Source organism: Hemibagrus wyckioides, linkage group LG11 (assembly GCF_019097595.1).
Source record: "Hemibagrus wyckioides isolate EC202008001 linkage group LG11, SWU_Hwy_1.0, whole genome shotgun sequence".
Lineage (NCBI taxonomy): Eukaryota > Metazoa > Chordata > Actinopteri > Siluriformes > Bagridae > Hemibagrus > Hemibagrus wyckioides.
In genome coordinates, this window is record NC_080720.1 from 23,790,860 (window position 1) to 23,811,336 (window position 20,477).

Below are 20,477 nucleotides of genomic sequence, written 5' to 3' on the forward strand. Positions count from 1 at the left end.
TTATTTTAAATGAAAGCACGCATAAATCGTATGGCTTTTTGAATCATTCCAGTACTAATGTAACAAATTAGTTATCAAGCAGTTATTAAAATATAATGCCCGAACACAGTAGAAACTTACAAAGTTCTTACTAAACGTTTGACGCCAGAGTTTCTAAAAGCATAGCACACATGGTGATATCACTGAATAAACCATGGATTTATTTATACAAACATAATGATGCAACAAATATAAAAGCAAACTTCATGCCAATACTTGTCATTACTCACTAACAGGGAATTTATTATGCTAGTGGGATTGCACACATCTGAATTTTGTTTACCAAGTTGTGCAAACTCCTGGTGAAGACAGTTTTGGAGATGAAGGTTTGGGGGGGGTGCGTTATTTCATGAATGAATGAAGTACACTATTTGACCATTCTGGAAACATGTAAAGCCAATTTTATGCAGTGTGCAGAAGTGAGCTGCTACAAAAGGTGTTGTATCCAGTGTTATTACAGCAATACACCCAAATAGAAATGCTTAAAATAGTATTCAAATGACAATTTTGAGTGTGTTTAAAGCTCAGATGAGGGGGCATGGAAGTTCCCATGCATTCAAGTTCTGTCATCATTTGTGATTATTATTCATTTTACTCATTTTTCAGATGGCTTGATTATGCAAAGGATTAGGCAAATGCTACCTTCATAGATCATGGACCATGGGTCATTGGTGGGCTGTAAAAAAAAAATAGGTTAACATTATTGTTATATCACTGTAATGTTAAGTATCTTAACAGATCAGTGATTGTATATGGATAGGTATTATTTTGATATTTTTTTTGACAAAAGTATCTAGTTTAATTATTCAATTAATAATTGCCTAATCCATGATATAATGCTGTCTCTGATCTAGTGGGATAGGCTCCAGGTCCACAATAAAGGGGTTACTGAAGATGATTAGCATTGGGTACCAATGCCCAGCAATGGACTAGTGTCCCCTTCAGGGTGTATCCCTGCCATGTACTCAGTGTTCCCCAGATTCTGGATTCACTGTGACTATGACAGGATAATAACGGTGTACAGGTTTAAGCTCTTAAAGTAACAATTTGTAGTCATCTGGGATTCTTGGGGTAGGTCAAAAACACCTACATCCAGTATTGACATTGATATGGTCATTGATATACAGTGCTGCTACAAAGTCTGTTAACACTTTACAGCTTTCTGTGTTTCTGCATAAATTTGACCTGAAATATGAAAGGATCATCTAAATTCAATTTATTTTGTATAGTGCCTTTTACAATGAACATTCTCAAAGCAGCTTTACAAAAGAAGAGAAACAGAAAAAGGGGAGGGGAAAATATATAACTAAATAACTAGAAATAAGAATAAATTATTAAATTAAATTAAATTATTAAACTATTTTATTTTATCCCTAATGAGCAAGCCTGTGACAAGGAAAACCTCCCTGGGATGATATGAGGAAGAAAACCAGGCTCAGAAGGGAACCTATCTTCATTTGTGTGACACTGGACAGTAAATAATGTAACTGTAACTGATTAATGTCCTTTCTACAACAGCAGTCAATGGCCCATGAGGAACTATTAGGTCATTGTAGATTCTAAGGTCGTTATAGACACTAATTCTTTGCTGTCACAAGCTGAAAGATGAAATAAGTCCTGAAACCAGATGAAGAGAACCCAATTAATCCAATGATGCAATAATGATGATGCTGTAGGGTTTTTTTTTTTTTTGCCTTTGATTATTGGGCAAAATTATCCAACAATTTGTCAGACAAAAGTACAGTCTGGTCCATAAGTATTTGGACAGTGACAACATTTTTTTAATTTTAGTTTTGAAACAAACAATTGACTGAACTGTAGATTTCCAGCTTTAATTAAAGGGGTTTAACAAAAACATTGCATTATCTGTGAATTACAGCTTTTTTTTTTTTTGCAGTCCTTCCATTTTAACAGGCTCATAAGTAATTGGACAAACTAGCATAGTTGTGTAGATGTGCATATGAAGATTATTATTAATGCTTTGATAAAAATCCTTTGCCTCCATTGCCTGCTTTGTGCATGGATGTCACCAAATTGCTGAGATTCCTCCCTGAGATGCTTTGCCAGGCTTTTAATGCAGCCCTCTTCAGTTGATGAATTCAGTTTTGTATTAAAAAAAAGCAAGTGAAAAGCATACTCAATTGAGTGGAAGTCTGGTGCCATTTAAGAACATTCCCTTGCTGTGCCTTAAGAAGCACTTGGGTTGCTTTTGCGGTAGGTTTTGGGTCATTTTCCATCTGTACTATAAAGCTCTGAGTCCTTCCTTTCCTTCCCATCATTCTGGTACAATCTTGGTTTCATTTTTCTAAATATTCTTGTACTTGAGTGTTATTGGTGGTTTGCATCTTGAGGTAAACCCTCTGTGTTTACATTCATGAACGCATCTCTTGATTGTGGATTTTGACAGTGATATTTCTACTTCCTTTGGAGGGTCCTTGACTTGGATGTTGTGAAGGGCTTTTTCTTTAAAAAGAAAAGAATTCTGTCTCCATCCATTTTTAGTTGTTATGGTCTTCCAGGCCTTTTGGTGTCTCTGAGCTAACCAGTACATTCCTTCCTTTTAAGAATGCTCAAAGCTGTTGCCATTTCTGAAGTTTCTGCCATCTCTCTGAATGACCTATTTAGTTTTTTTTTTTGTAGAATTCTCATTAACAGATTTAAATGCAAATTTAAAACTTGAAATTGACTTCAGACCTTTTGTTTCCTTAAATTGTCATCAAGTAACAAGGAAACAAGCTACACCTGTCCAAGAAGCTACTTATCTGGAAATTGTCCAATTCCAGACTCAAACTAGCTCGGGGCCACTGCTGGTATTGTCATGAAATAGGAGGGCCACTTCATGTACTACAAAAACATTTCTGACATTGTACAAAATTTAAATTAAAATACATATAGCATAAAACACTGCTGAGTCACTGCTAACAGGAGTTATATTCACTGCCCTATTTAGTCTTGTAAATTTTTTACTAGTAGTCAGAAATGGGAACTGCAGCAAGAACTAACTAGAATGTTGCATTTCCAGAAGAAAATGCGAGTGTGATTGCGAATATGTTGCTTAAACTATTGCAAGACATGCTCAAATAATATTTAGAAGCTAAAGTCACAGTTTAAAAAGTTTAAGGTAGTTTATGTGGCTGTAGAGAAAGAATTCAAGCTGTAAGAACAGTTTAAAGACGATGCGTCCTTAAAAAAACCTCTTCTCTCACTCTAGCTGACGTCACACACACACACACACACCAGCGGTCTGAAGTCCGTGAAACATACATTTAAAAATCCATCTAAAAAAAAACTAGAATACTTATCAGCATGAAAACTAATAGCACACCTAAGCAGCATTTTAGCGTTGTAAGCATGTTTCTAGCTATTACCGTTTAAGCGATATGTTACTTAAACTATTACAAGACATGCCAAAATAATATATAAATACAACTCCGAGCGGGTCTCGAACCCGAGTCTCCAGCATGGCAGGCGAACGCACTAACAAATTAAGATGAGGTTTACATCACAGCACTTAGTGCTACACTCGGTTACAAATATAAAAGCTATACATGCTTAAACTATTGCAAGACATTCTCAAATAATAAATACAAACTAAAGTCACAGTTACAATATGAAGTCTAAACGAACTAGTGTGTGCGCTGGGAACAGTTTAAAGACGATGCGTCCAACCTCTTCCCTCACTCTAGCTGACGTCACACACACACACACAGTCTGAAGTCCGTATTGCATTTAATAATCCATATACAATAAACTATAATACTTATCAGCATGAAACGTAATAGCACACTTAAGCACAACATGAGCAACATTTTAACGTTGGAACCATGTTTCTAATGTGTGCAGGAAGTGAAGTCGATAACAAATGCATTTAAAAATTAATATAAAATAAACTACAATACTTATCAGCATGAAAAGTAATAGCACACTTAAGCACGGGCGCGCTAACAAATAAGATAAAGTGCAGCTTATAATACTACTGAGATCAGTGGAGTAAAGGTAGTAAAAGCAAGGTGACTTATAAGCAAGTTGAAACAGGCTTTATACAACTCGCTGCACGGCACCTAGCGCAAGCCTCCGTTACATATATAAAAACTATACATGCTTAAACTATTGCAAAAAATGATCGAATAATAAACACAAACTAAAGTTACAGTTAAAATATGAAGTCTAAACGAACCAGCGTGTGTGCTCGGCTTAAATATCAGATTAACCTCTTAAGACCCGAGGTGTTTTATAGGTGTTTGGGGTTAGTTACACCTAATAAGTATAAAAATATAAGCACTGTCTTTGAACAGGAAATAGTTTTTGAAAAAGATTATGTCCTCATTTGAGGACATTGGGTTTAGTTTACTGCATAAGACAATACAATTTGTACAGTAAACCGTGTATAACAAAGTATGAAACTGTTCATTTCAATGTCTGAACATTGTGCAAAAGCAATATTGCAAACAATGAAACACAAATAAAAGCCCTGTGATTACGCTACAGGTACATCTGAAAAAAAAATTAGAAAATCATGAAAAAGGTCATGAAATTTTACATGCTTGTTTACGACATCTACAGATGCTCGATTACGGCACCTACCGAAAATCTCCGAGAAAGACCGAACTGTACGGAAACCAGGAAGTGAAGTCCGTGAAAAATGCAGAATTAAATGCGTGTGATTGCGAAAAGCAAAGCAATATGTTGCTTAAACTATTGCAGTACATTGTCAAATAGTATATACAAGCTAAAGTCACAGTTTAAAAGGTTTAAGGTAGTTTATGTGGCTGTAGAGTAAGAATTCAAGCTGTAAGAACAGTTTAAAGACGAGGTGTCCTTAAGAAAAACCTCCTATAAAATAAATTAGAATACTTATCAGCATGAAAAGTAATAGCACACCTAAGCAGCATTTTAGTGTTGGAAGCATGTTTCTAGCTATTACCGTATAAGCGATATGTTGCTTAAACTATTGCAAGAAATTCTGAAAAAAATATATAAATACAATGGGAGGCGGGCGCGCTACCAATGCAGCTTATAAGCACCTTGAAACATGCTTTTATACAACTCGCTGCACGGCACCTAGCGCAAGCCTCCGTTACATATACATAAAAACTTTACATGCTTAAACTACTGCAAAAAATTATCGACCATTCTTTAGCCGTACGGTCTAATGTGGAGTTCTCCTTGCAGCTATAACAGCTTCAAGTCTTCTAGGAAGGCTTTCCACAAGTTTTAGGAGTGTCTTTATGGAATCTTTCAACATTGCTCCAGAAGCGCATTTGTGAATAATAAAACCTTGCATAAATGATATGAAGAAAGAGATTAAGATAAAGTGTAAGAAAATGGGGGTTTACTACCCCCCCATGCCAAGCTATTTGCTAGGCATGGGCACTTGGCACTACCTTATCCAAACACAATAATACAGTAGAACATGAACATCATTTATGGTACGAAGAAGAGATGGACAATATGATAATACCGTGTGTTTCACCATACAATGAAGTTCTTACTCGGAATCATCAAGCAGCCTAACACGTAAGTTAAGGACATAAAAAAACTATTGATATTTTATCTATATGAATAATTTCTGCATAACTAAATGTTATTAACGCTGTGTACAGGATGGTCAGTGGCAGTTTGTATATATGACGTTACACACTGTTTGGTCTGCGGCGAAATGCGAGTGATCATTTAGCTACGTACTCAACACACACACGCACACACACACACACACCCATTACAGAATGGCACGAAGGCAGAAAGGAAATGTAACGTGGTGTGGTGCTACTTCTCAACAGCGGGAAAAAATGCTCAATGCAATCAATATTTGTGCTGATAAAAAAAAAAGTCACACACAGCAACAATACAAGCAACCTCTTCCAGTGTGTATATTTTGTGTAATTTGTTCTGAATGGCCAGTATGTCTTCGTAATTTGCCTTTACATGTAATGATCTTTTTTGTAAAAATGAACATTATTTTGAAAAATCACATTGAGATTTAAAATAATAAGTGGTATCAGTGGCGTTAAAATTGTAAGAAAAACAAGCTAAAAAATGTGTATGGTATCACATGAAAAAATTGTGGTATCACTCATCCCTAGTGACGAGTGTCTTAGCTGATTAATTGTTCTTATTGTTGATTATTAAATTGTAAAATAATAAAACCTTGGTTAAATGATGTATAGAAGGAGATGAAGATAAAGTGTAAAAAAACAAAAACAAAAGGGGGTCTCGTTCATTAAATCCCCCCCCCCCATGCCAAGCTATAGCCAAGCTATCTCATTGCTAGCTCACAGCCTATAGCTAGTAGCCTATGGCTAATAGCCAAGCTACAGTGAGGGAAAAAATTATTTGATCCCCTGCTGATTTTGTACGTTTGCCCACTGACAAAGAAATGATCAGTCTGTAATTTTAATGGTAGGTGTATTTGAACAGTGAGAGGCAGAATAACAACAAAAAAATCCAGAAAAACACATTTCAGAAAAGTTATACATTGATTTGCATTTTAATGAGTGAAATAAGTATTTGATCCTCTATCAATCAGAAAGATTTATGGCTCCCAGGTGTCTTTTATACAGGTAAGAAGCTGAGATTACAGTAGGAGCACTCTCGGGGAGTGCTCTTAATCTCAGCTCCTTAACTGTAAGAAAGACACCTGTCCACAGAAGGAAGCAATCAATCAGATTCCAAACTCTCCATCATGGCCAAGACCAAAGAGCTGTCCATGGATGTCAGGGACAAGATTGTAGACCTACACAAGGCTGGAATGAGCTACAAGACCATCGCCAAGCAGCTTGGTGAGAAGGTGACAACAGTTGGTGCGATTATTCCCAAATGGAAGAAACACAAAAGGACTGTCAATCTTCCTCGGTCTGGGGCTCCATACAAGATCTCACCTCATGCAGTTTCAATGATCATGAGAACAGAGAGGAATCATCCCAGAATTACACTGGAGGCTCTCAAGGCCGCTGGGACCATAGTCACCAAGAAAACAATTGGTAACACACTACACCGTGAAAGACTGAAATCCATTAGCGCCTGCAAGGTCCCCCTGCTAAAGAAAGCACATGTACAGGCTCATCTGAAGTTTGCCAGTGAATATCTGAATGATTCAGAGGAGAACTGGGTGAAAGTGTTATGGTCAAATGAGACCAAAATCCAGCTCTTTGGCATCAACTCAACTCGCCGTGTTTGGAGGAGGAGGAATGCTGCCTATGACCCCAAAGTACACCATCCCCAGGTGACAGGACAACTGCACTGCATCAAAGGGACGATGGACGGGGCCATGTACCGTTAAATCTTGGATGAGAACCTCCTTCCCTCAGCCAGGGCATTGAAAATGGGTCATGGATGGATATTCCAGCCTGACAATGACCCAAAACACACGGCCAAGGCAACAAAGGAGTGGTTCAGAAAGAAGCACATTAAGGTCCTGTAGTGGCCTAGCCAGTCTGCAGACCTTAATCCCATAGAAAATCTGTGGAGGGAGCTGAAGGGTCAGCCACAAAACCTTAATGACTTGGAGAGGATCTGCAAAGAGGAGTGGGCCCAAATTCCTTGAGATGTGAGATGTGTGCAAACCTGGTGGCCAACTACAAGGAATGTCTGACGTCTGTGATTGCCAACAAGGGTTTGCCACCAAGTACTAAGTTCAAGAAGCTTTATTGTCATTTCAAACACATATAGCTGATGCAGTTATATTTTGCAAAGGGGTCAAATACTTATTTCACTCAATCAAATGCAAATCAATGTATAACTTTTTTTGAAATGTGTTTTTCTGGATTTTTTTGTTGCTATTCTGTCTCTTACTGTTCAGATAAACCTAACATTAAAATTACAGACTGATCATTTCTTTGTCAGTGGGCAAATCAGCAGGGGATCAAATAATTTTTCCCTAACTGTATCTCATAGCTAGCTCATAGCCTATAGCTAGTAGCCTATGGCTAATAGCCAAGCTATCTCATAGTTAGCTCATAGCTAACTATAGCTAGTAGGTTGGCATGGGTGCTTGTGTGGCGTGGTCACTTGCCCATTACTTTGCACTACTAGACACAAGCACAATAATAAAAGGGGCCATGCCAAGCTACAGCCAAGCCATGTCATTGCTAGCTCACAGCCTATAGCCGTCTCATTGCTAGCTCATAGCCTATGGTTATTAGCCTGCGACTAATAGCCTATAGCCATATCATTGCTAGCTCATAGCCTAGAGTTATTAGACTATGACTAATAACCGAGCCACGTCATTGCTAGCTCACAGCTTATAGCCGTCTCATTGCTAGCTCATAGCCTATAGCCATTTCATTGCTAACTCATAGCTAGTAGTTACTAGCCTATGACTAATAACCGAGCCATGTCATTGCTAGCTCACAGCCTATAGCCGTCTCATTGCTAGCTCGTAGCCTCTAGCCATATCATTGCTAGCTAACAGCTTATAGCCGCCTCATTACTAGCTCATAGCCTATAGCTGGTAGGTTGGTATGGGTGCTTGTGTGGTGTGGTCACGTACCCAGTACAGAATAGACTACTAGACACAAGCACAACAATCCAGAGGAACGTCCTTTGTATTTATGGTACGAAAAAGAGATCTACAACACGATGACGGTAGATTTACAAAAATACACATTTTTCTAAAAATACGCTTTTTTCCGTCCTTTAAACATTTATACACAGACTACTAGACATGACGAGGACTAGTATTTCATTATTTTCTAAAATAACGAATTTGAAATGGCATTTTTATTCCAGTATTCCATTGTGGGCGTGTCCCACTGCACCTACGGCTCTTTGAGTACAAGGGCTTGTTGATTGCGCTCTTCTCAGCTTTCTGTGTTCAGCAATGCGCTCTGTACATTTTAGCCGTCATTGACAGTGTGAGCCTGCATGCATGGCAATTCCTATTCTCCAAGCAAACGGTTTCTTATCGTCTCCTGTGTAATGAGTGGCAGTATCCATCGACTTCTGGGGCTTTTGCTTTGAAAGGAGCCGTGTTTTTACTCGCTTTAAGCCATTTTACTCGCACCCACAGGCTAGGGGTAAGTTTCTCACATGTTACGCTGCTCCAAGTGTTATGACTGCCCAGAGGCCAGCTTTGACTTAAGGGCCTGTGGTTCGGCAGTAAAGCGAAGATTATTTTTGGATTTACTGACTTATTTCCACGGAACTATTGTAATCTGGTCCGAAATATTGGGCTACTTTTCTTGCCGAAAGAACGGTGAGTGTATAGCATGTTGACTTTTAGCTCACTACTTGTAGCTGTGGCTAATATGGTAAGATGACATGACACCATACTTGATATTGTTGTCTAGGTACTTTTCATAAAAACCAGTCGGGGGTTTGTGAGTATGATGTCTAATGTTTACATGCTTTGGTGTCTTTTTGTATCATTGCAAATAAATAAATGGCCTGTTTTATCTGCTAATCGCTAATGCTAATCGCTAGCTTGGTCTGTGCCATTACTAACCCTAGAATCGGCACAAATAAGTGATGTTGAGATTGAAAAAGAAATGGTTTTGATATAAATCCTGTTATTTCCTGGTTAAAAGCCTATTCTGGTCAACAAGACACAATTACTGTGTAAAAAAAGGTAGAAATTCATAGTCATGTTCTAGTTAAAGATGTTCTAAAGCTAAAAAGGTTAAAAGTGGATGTTAAATAATTCAGTAAGGTGTGTTGCTGCTAAAAATGATCATTAATCATTACCTCAAAAGCTGACTAAACTAAAACAGTGATAAAATGTCCATTAAAAATGTAAAGCAGCTAAGAGAAAATATGCCTCCTTTCAGAATAAAAGCTTACTTTACCCAATAACTTGTACTAAGAATGGACCTTTTCATTATAATGACAATGATTAGACGATCTTCTTCTTCTGGCTTTTCCCACAGCGAATCATCTCTCTCCACCTATCCCTATCTTCTGCATCCTCAACACTTACACCCACTAGCTTCATATCCTCATTTATTACATCCATATACCTCCTCTTTGGCCTTCCTCTTTTCCTCCTGCCTGGCAGCTCCATGTCCAGCATTCTCCTACCAATATACTCACTCTCCCTCCTCTGGACATGTCCAAACCATCTTAACCTGGCCTCTCTAACTTTGTCCCCCAAACGTCCAACATGAGCTGTCCCTCTGATGTACTCGTTCCTAATCCTGTCCAACCTTGTCACTCCCAAAGAGAACCTCAACATCTTCAGCTCTGCTGCCTCCAGCTCTGACTCCTGTCTCTGTCTCAGTGATACTGTCTCTAAACCATACAGCATGACCGGTCTCACCACTGTCCTGTACACCTTCCCCTTGATTCTCGCTGAAATTTTTCTATCACACAGAACTCCCGACACCTTTCTCCACCCATTCCAACCTGCCTGCACTCAATTCTTTACCCTTTTCCCATACTCTCCATTACTCTGGACTGTTGACCCCAAGTACTTAAACTCCTGTACCTTCTTCACCTCTTCACCCTGTAATCTTACTGTTCCACTTCCCTCCCTGTCATTCACACACATGTACTCAGTCTTACTACGACTGACTTTCATTCCTCTTCTCTCCAGCGCAAACCTCCACCTCTCCAGGTTTTCCTCCACCTGCTCCCTGCTCTCACTACAGATCAGTGTCATCTGCAAACATCATTGTCCAAGGAGACTCCTGTCTGACCTCCTCTGACAACTGGTCCATCACCATAGCAAACAGGAAGGGGCTCAGAGCCGATCCCTGATGCAGTCCCACCTCCACTCTGACCTCCTCTGTCTGCCCTACAGCACACCTCACCACTGTCCTGCTCCTCTCATACATGTCCTGCACCACTCTGACATACTTCCCTGCTACTCCTGACTTCCTCATACAGTACCACAGTTCTTCTCTTGGCACCCTGTCATACGCTTTCTCCAAGTCTACAAACACACAGTGCAACTCTCTCTGACCATCCCTATACTCCTCCATCAACATTCTCAGAGCAAAAATTGCATCTGTTGTGCTCTTTCTGGGCATGAAGCCATACTGCTGCTTACAAATTTCCACTACCTTCCTTAACCTAGCTTCCACTAGTCTCTCCCATAGCTTCATTGTATGGCTCATCAACTTTTCCCCCTATAGTTGCTGCAACTCTGCACGTCACCCTTATTCTTAAAGATCGGCACTAATACACTCCTTCTCCATTCCTCAGGCATCTTCTCACTCTCTAAAACCCTGTTAAACAGACTGGTTAAAAATTCCACTGCCGCCTCTCCTAGACACTTCCAGACCTCCACTGGGATGTCGTCAGGACCAACTGCCTTTCCACTTTTCATCCTCTTCAAAGCCTTCCTGACTTCATCCTTTCTAATCTTATATACTTTCTGTTCCCCTCTCATTTTCCTCATTCATCAGCTCTTCAAAGTACTCCTTCCATCTCCTCTGTACACTCTCCTCACTTGTGAGCACCTTTCCATCTCCATCCTTAATAACTCTAACTTGCCGCACATCCTTCCCATCTTGATCCCTCTGCCTAGCTAACCTGTACAAATCCTTCTCTCCATCTCTAGTGTCTAACCTAGTGTACAACTCGTCATATGCCTTCTGCTTGGCCTTAGACACCTCCCTCTTCACTCTGTGCTGTAACTCCTTGTATTCCTGTCCTCTTCTGTCCTGTCCATGTCCCACTTCTTCTTGGCTAACCTCTTCCCATGAATACTATGCTGAACTTCCTCATTCCACCACCAAGTCTCCTTATCTTCTTTCCTCCTTCCAGATGACACACCCAGCACCTTTCTTCCTGTCTCTCTGATCACTTCTGCTGTAGTTTCCCAGTCATCTGGCAGTACTACCTGACCACCCAGAGCCTGCTTCAACTTTTGTCTAAATTCCTCACAACATTCCTCCTTTTTCATCTGCCACCACTTGGTTTTCTTCTCCATCTCTATCTTTGACCTCTGCTTACAGACCATCAAAGTCATCCTACACACCACCACCCTATGCTGTCTGGCTAACCTCTCTCCCACTACCACTTTACAGTCACTAATCTCTTTCAGATTGCCTCTTCTACATAGGATGTAGTCTACCTGTGTGCTCCTACCTCCACTCTTGTAAGTCACTCTATGCTCCTCCCTCTTCTGAAAATAAGTGTCCACAATAAACCACAGCCATGTCCATCCTCTTAGCAAAGTCCTCTACCATCTGTCCTTCAAGGTTCCTTTCCTTAACTCCAAACTTGCCCATCACCTGCGTTCCCCTCACCAACATCTCCATTAAAATCTGCTCCTATCACCACTCTCTCACCTGTTGGAATAGTCTCTATCACCTCATCTAATTCACTCCAGAATCTCTCTTTCTCCTCTAACTCACAACCTACTTGTGGGGCATAACCACTAACAACATTCAGCATCACCCCTTCAACCTCTAACTTCAGACTCATCACCCTGTCTGACACTCTCTTCACCTCCAGAACATTCCTCACAAACTCCTCCTTCAGGACCACACCTATCCCATGTCTCTTACTATCCACACCATAATAAAACAGCTTGAATCCTGCTCCTATACTACGAGCCTTGCTACCCTTCCACCTGGTCTCCTGTACACACAGTATATCCACCTTCCTTCTCTCCATCATATCAGCCAGCTCTCTACCTTTCCCTGTCATAGTACCAACATTCAGAGTTCCTATTCTCAGTCCTACACTCTTACCTTTCCTCTTCTCTCTCTGTCTACGCACTCTCCTTCCTCCTCTACTTCTTCGACCAACAGTAGCCCAATTTCCACCAGCGCCCTGTAGGTCAACGGCGCCGATGGCGGTTGTTGTTAACCCTGGCCTCGACCGATCCGGTATGAAATTTAGAGTACTGACGATTCGCATGGTTAAATTTGGCAATGTTTTACGCCGGATGCCCTTCCTGACGCAACCCTCTCTATTTATCCGGGCTTGGGACCGGCACAGAAGTCACTGGACTGTGACCCTATGGCTAGATTAGACGATAGAAAGTCTATTTTATTTTACTGACTGAAACCTTCTGTTGGTGTTGACTTGATAGCTTAGTGTTTATCCTGATGTGCGGTTTGTGGACAGTCCAGATTTCGGGGTGCAGCTAAATACTTTTATTTGTTTTACTTTTAGGTACGGATGGACGGACAAGCAGAGAGTTGAGCTTCTCTATATGACTACAAGAAAAGAGACAACAACAAAGTCAACAACAAGAAGATGACAAAAACCTTCTCTCTGTGTGGAAAAGACCACACAGTAATGTAATCCTCAAGAAACCACCTGTGATGGACTTCAAAACTCGATGGCCTGCCCTGTTTGAGCTTTCCCAGGTATGCTGAACATAGGGCTGGGCGATACAGCAAAAAAAAAAAAGAAAAAAAAAAAAAGATCACAATATAATGTTTCATATCATTCGGTATCGATAATTATTGAATATTTTTTCACAAACCATAAATGAAGACCAGTAGAATAAATGTTTGAATTTAACCACTTTATTTTAATTTACCAACATTACTAAGGCAACTAGTTTTAATAGTCAGAAACAAAAAAATGTAAAGAAAAATATCTTGACTTATAATAAAATAAAAATGTGTTAGAGATGCTTAAAGTTAATAAATAAAATGTTACAAAGTGTGTGCAATGGTAAAGTGTAAACGCTGAACAATCAAAGCAAACCTTGAGGTAGATCAACATCTGTAAGATGTCAGTAATATCGATGCACAGTAAACTCAAACTCTAAACAAATTATGATAATCTAATCTGAGCATTCAAGTAGAGGAACCAACCATCATTATTCACATTTACATTGCAACATTACACATTGTGAGCAAGAAAGACAAGTTGGTTTACTCTCTCTGGTTTTAATGCTGCCTGATTACATGTGACTACATTACCCCCATGCTAAAAATTCTGTCTGAGGGGGAGCTGGTGGCTGGGATGCACAGGTATTTTTTGCAAGCTTGCTTACTCTTGGGAAGTTGCACTCATGTAGCCTCCACCACTCCAGTGGTTCAGACTCACTGTCAGCGTCAGGGGACATCAGGTAGCTTTCCAGCTCACTCTGTAGTCTTTGTCTTTCAGTGAGAGGTAAATGACTAATCAGTGACTCTAGATCACACGTCTCCAACCATCACCTGCACGGTTTAACGCATTTCCTGTTTCTCTTGGTGATCATGTTACAGTTTGTTTGTTTTTTACAGTCACTTCGGCACTAACTTGATGTCGTTTTTCAAGTGTGTGGATACAATGCACATAAACCTCAGATCATTTGTTCACTGAACGTAAATCACCTGTTTAAAATGACATCACATGACTTATCACCATTTGAGTCTTACTATTTCAACACATGATTCATGCATTAAATCTGAGTCTATTCATTTCATTACAATGGTCTGTCACTTGGTACATCTGCTCAAAACCTGTTGCATTAATATTAGGGCTGTCAATCGATTAAAATATTTAATCGTGATTAATGGCATGATTGTCATGAGTTAACTTGTGATTAATCGCAACTTAATAGCACATTTTTATCCATTCTAAATGTACCTTAAATTAATACTTTTTTAGTTTTCAATACTCTAATCAACATGGGCATGGACAAATATTGAAATGTATGTTGTTTATTATTAGTGAAACCATATTCAACATAGAGCATGAAGACTAGACATGTTTCAAAGGTCATAGATATTTTTCTTGTTCATGTCTATTAAACATGAAAAAAAGAACATAGAAAACAATTACTTCTTTCTTTGCACTGAGCTATTTACTTACACAAGCCTGTTAACATTTTCAGATCACTTCTTCTAAACATGCAAAGTGTACATTTATTACTGAAACCACTTTATTGCGACGATACTGCTATCGTTAGCTGTTTGCGGACGATACTGCTATCGTTGGCTGTATCAGGAAGGGACAGGAGGAAGAGTACAGACAACTGATACAGGACTTCGTTGCATGGTGTGACGTTAACCATCTGCACCTCAACACTACAAAGACCAGGGAGATGGTGGTGGACTTTAGGAGGCCCAGGCCTCAACCTGAGCCTGTTACTATCAGCGGGGACTGTGTGGAGTTTGTCAAGACCTACAAGTACCTTGGAGTACAGCTGGATGAAAGAATGGACTGGACAGAGGAAAACAGGCACGTATAAATCACACGTTATTCTGTCTCTCCTTTGCAGGAAAGGACAGAGCCGGCTGTACTTCCTAAGAAGGCTGGCTTCCTTTAACATCTGCAAAAAGCTACTGCAGATGTTCTATCAGACTGTTGTGGCGAATGCCCTCTTCTATGCGGCTGGGGAGGCAGCATAAAGAAGAAGGACGCCTCACGTCTGGACAAGCTGGTGAGGAAGGCGGGCTCGATTGTAGGCTCAGAACTGGAAAGCCTGACATCAGTGGCAGAGAGGAGGGTGCTGAGCAGGCTCCTGTCCATCATGGACAATCCACTGCATCCACTGTACATCATGCCATGTGACTCTTTAATTCAACGTGGGGTGGGAGAAGTCAGTGCTGACACTACTCTTCACTCTGTACTGGACTGTACAATAAAACACACACTACACATAATACACTCCGGTTTATACAGAACTCTCAATAAACTGAGATTTGCACAGGACTCAAACATGCAGTTTTTGCACATAACAGTTTTTGCACATCGAATAGGTCTGTAACCTTAAACACTTGTTTTGCACATTACTTATCTTGTTTTTCATCTCATTCTCCATATTTATTCCTAAATCTCTGTATTTAGTATTTTTCTGCTATATTTTCTTATATTGTTATATTCTGCTATATTTTATATTTTGTTATTTGATATATTTTTTGTTATATTTTTGTACCCTAATTTGGGTATTTTTGTTATATTCCTTCCTATTTTATCTATTACCTGTGTTTGTGAATACTGCTGGAAACTGAATTTCCCTTTGGGATGAATAAAGTATCTATCTATCTATAATATAGAGCATAAAGAACATAGACATGTTTTTCAAATAAGTTGTTCATGACTATTAAACACATGAAGAAAAGAACATAGTAAGAACACAGGTTCACATTCCGTCTCTGCTGAAAAGAATCTAGTGTTGTCTGCCTTTGGCGAGGGGCAGGAGGCTTTGCCATCACGGGATATTTTAAACTCGATGTGCTGCGGCGATAACTTAATTCACATCCACGATAAATGCATACTTTGGTCTTGTCGACAGAACCATCAGACATCGTTTTATATATGAAGAAGACATTTTTCTTTCTCAATTTCGGCTTGCTGCTGCATCTCCCATTTCCCAAACTACGGGCAAGGCCAAAGGTCAAACAAAATGCACGCTGCGTTAATCGCGCGTTAATAAAATTAGTGCCGTTAAAATGAATTTGCTTTAATGCATTATTAACGCGTTAATTTTGACAGCCCTAATTAACATATTATAGTTTTATAGAAACTGACAAACAATATTCCATGTTTAGATTAAGAAAGTTTCAGGATAACGAGACCCAGTGATACCAATTACTTAACTTGGAGTATAACTCATAGGACTACTTCATCTGTGGATGTTTTCTTTTATACTTTGAGTTTCAAGCAGTGTTATAAAAAAAATGTAAGGAAAAAATAACAACCGAAGATGTGGCCTAAGAAAATAAGTGCACAGTTTGCAGGACAAAATAATAGTTTAAATCAGAGTGAATGCTGGAGAGGGTGTTAGGGTCTGTTCACTTCAAGACGCCTGTTGTGGAAAATTCTCCATCGTTGTAATCAGTAATTCTCGTACCAAAATGTCTTTAGAGGCTGTTGGAGCTGCATGCTGACAAAAACCATCACAATTTCATCTCCCATGATGAGGCGGCTTTAACAAAGACAAACAGGAGAGGTCAAAATTTTATTGTCCACCAGATAACCATCCAAGAATCTGAACAATGTGCGGCAAACACCTGCATGTGTGCATCTGTATCAGAAGATGGTGTGGTGTGATGCAGACCTGTGTTTCAGGTGAGAAACACTGCACTGACCCTTTACTGTACTGCAGTGTCTGTTCTCTCTACTAGTCATTGTATAGAGATGTATTTCTGTGTAGTCACATTAAGCAGAACACTAGTGCTGTTAAAGAGAAGAGTGCATATTTTTCTATCTATCGTTTATCCGGCGCCCCGCACACACACACACGAATGAAATACAGTTTTGATTTGATTTTTAAATAAAGTTAGCCAGAGAAGAATGCTACTTTAACATGTTAACAATAATTATGTATTTTAATAAGGAAATAAAATCATTGTCATACTATTACTCAATTAGTCATTTATTTTAAGTTTAAAAAAAAAATCAAAACTATTTCGTGTGCGCGCGCGCAAGCTGGGGAACAAGTCTGTTTCGGGTGGGGAAGAAAGGAAAAAAATGGGGAAGAAGAGGAAGGAAGGAAGCAAAGGAGAGACAGAATGACGTGATTTATATGCGCCTGTTTTGTACATTTAAAAAAAAAAGTGCTTTTTTACAAAAAAATCACAAATAATTCAAGTCCCCCTCCCATCCACATCGACCCGGTTCGAATCCCACCTCAGACAAGGATTAAATTAATTAATATAATTTAATTCAGTTTAGAAATGGCAACTGTTAGTCTACAGAAACATTCCTGCTGTCAAAATGAGTCATGTTCTAACTCCTGTGTAGTTTATTGGCTTTGATTATTTAATTGTCTGTAAAATACGGCTCCTCAGTACCACCTTCTGTTAGAAATATTGTCTTTTTTTTCTTTTTTTAAAACATAGATAAGAATAATACAGCACAAGACACAGACCATAACAATATACATAAGTGATAAATTATTATAAAATATTAACAAAGAATAGAAATCTATAAACAAAAAACTACCAATATTTATATTATTAAATATACATGTTAAAGCACACACCTAGATAAACCTATAAATAATGATAAAACAAAGTATACATTCAAATCAAGTCAAGAAGATTTTATTGTCCTTTTGACCACATATAGCTGATGCAGTATACAGTGAAATGAGACCACCTTTCTCCAGGACCCTGGTGCTACATAAACAACATAAAGATTTAAAAGATTGGATGACTACTGATAATTTTCTATTATTAAATTCTGATAAGACAGAGATATTACTTATTGGTCCAAAAACCAGCACACACAAGCTCTCACAATTCAGCTCATATTATGAACAGCAGCTATGCTAATTACTTTCCACTTGTTTCCCTTCTTCTACCACCCATCCAGAGGCATACAGAGATTGTGCCAGCTCCATTGGCATCCAGAGATAGACCAGCTCCAACCGGGTTTGGCTTTGTGAGGACTGGGGTATTCCAAGCAACGCTGCCAACCCAATGTGGACGACAACAATCTCTTTATTAATTTACACAACACTGTACACATGCTGTATCTGCATCACACAATTGACTATACATGAATGCAGGAAGGACATTGTACATATCACACTCTCCCGTGTCACCAAAATGAGGATGGGTTCCCTTTTGAGTCTGGTTCCTCTCAAGGTTTCTTCCACATACCATCTTAGGGAGTTTTTCCCTTGCCACAGTCGCCTCAGGCTTGCTCACTTGGGATAATATCTAGGACTGTTTGTCTGTTTCTTGTTTCTTATGTAAAGCTGCTTTGAGACAATGCTCTTTGTTAAAAGCACTATACAAATAAAATTGAATTGAATAAGAGTCTTGATGTACTCTGCCTTACTGAAACCTGGCTTAGACCAAATGACCACATTGGTCTAAATGAGTCTACTCCGTCGGGATATTCCTATAAGCATGAGCCCCGTCAGACTGGTGGTGGAGGTGGTGTTGCAACTATCTATAACAATTGATTGACAATTGACAATTACTGTTACTCAGAAAACTCAAGAGTTACAGTCACAGTCTCAGTTACAATATGAAGTCTAAACGAACTAGTGTGTGCGCTGGGAACAGTTTAAAGACGATGCGTCCAACCTCTTCCCTCACTCTAGCTGATGTCACACACACACACACACACACACACACACACACACACACAGCAGCGGTCTGAAGTCCAAATACAAATCCATATAAAAAACTATAATACTTATCAGCATGAAAAGTAATAGCACACCTAAGCAGCATTTCAGCGTTGGAACCATGTTTCTAGCTATTACCGTTTAGGACTAGTAATGTTTTACATGCTTGTTTACGACATCTACTTGTTTACGGCACCTACCGAAAATCTCCGAGAAAGACCGAACTGTACGGAAACCAGGAAGTGAAGTCCGTAAAAAATGCATGTACAAATTAATATAAAATAAACTACAATACGTATCAGCATGAAAAGTAATAGCACACATAAGCATAACATTGGCAACATTTTAGCGTGGGAACCATGTTTCTAGCTATTACCGTTTAGGACTAGTAACGTTTTACATGCTTGTTTACGACATCTCCCGAAAATCTCAGAGAAAAGCCGAACTGTGCGCGCTCTCCTTAAATGCCCGTGCGGAAACCAGGAAGTGAAGTCCGTAACGAACGCATTTAAAATTAATATCAAATAAACTACAATACTTTTCAGAATGAAAAGTAATAGCACACTTAAGAAACACATGATGAACATTTTAGCGTTGGAACCATAATTTTAGCTATTACCGTTTAGGACTAGCAGCGCGCCCAGGAAACGGAATAATAATAACTAGAATGCTGCATTTCCAGAAGAAAATGCGAGTGTGATTGCGAATATGTTGCTTAAACTATTGCAAGACATGCTCAAATAATTAAAAAAAACCCTCCTCCCTCACTCTAGCTGACGTCACACACACACACACACCAACGGTCTGAAGTCCGTGAAAAACACATTTAAAAATCCATCTAAAAAAACTATAATACTTATCAGCATGAAAACTAATAGCACACCTAAGCAGCATTTTAGCGTTGTAAGCATGTTTCTAGCTATTACCGTTTAAGCGATATGTTGCTTAAACTATTGCAAGACATTCAGAAATAATACATAACTACAACTCCGAGCGGGTCTCGAACCCGGGTCTGCAGCATGGCAGGCGGACGCGCTAACAAAGTACCAGAAGGAATGAAAGCTATCTATGGCAAGTTAACTTATAAAGATGAGGTTTACATCACGGGACTTAGTGCTACACTCGAATATAAAAGCTATACATGCTTAAACTATTGCAATACCTTCTCAAATAATAAATACAAACTAAAGTCACAGTTACAATATGAAGTCTAAACGAACTAGTGTGTGCGCTGGGAACAGTTTAAAGACGATGCGTCCAACCTCTTCCCTCACTCTAGCTGACGTCACACACACACACACACACACACAGTCTGAAGTCCGTATTGCATTTAATAATCCATATAAAATAAACTATAATACTTATCAGCATGAAAAGTAATAGCACACTTAAGCACAACATGAGCAACATTTTAACATTGGAACCATGTTTCTAGCGTGTGCAAGAAGTGAAGTCCGTAAAAATGCATTGAAAAATTAATTTAAGCACGGGCGCGCTAATAAATCAGCTAAAGTGCAGCTTA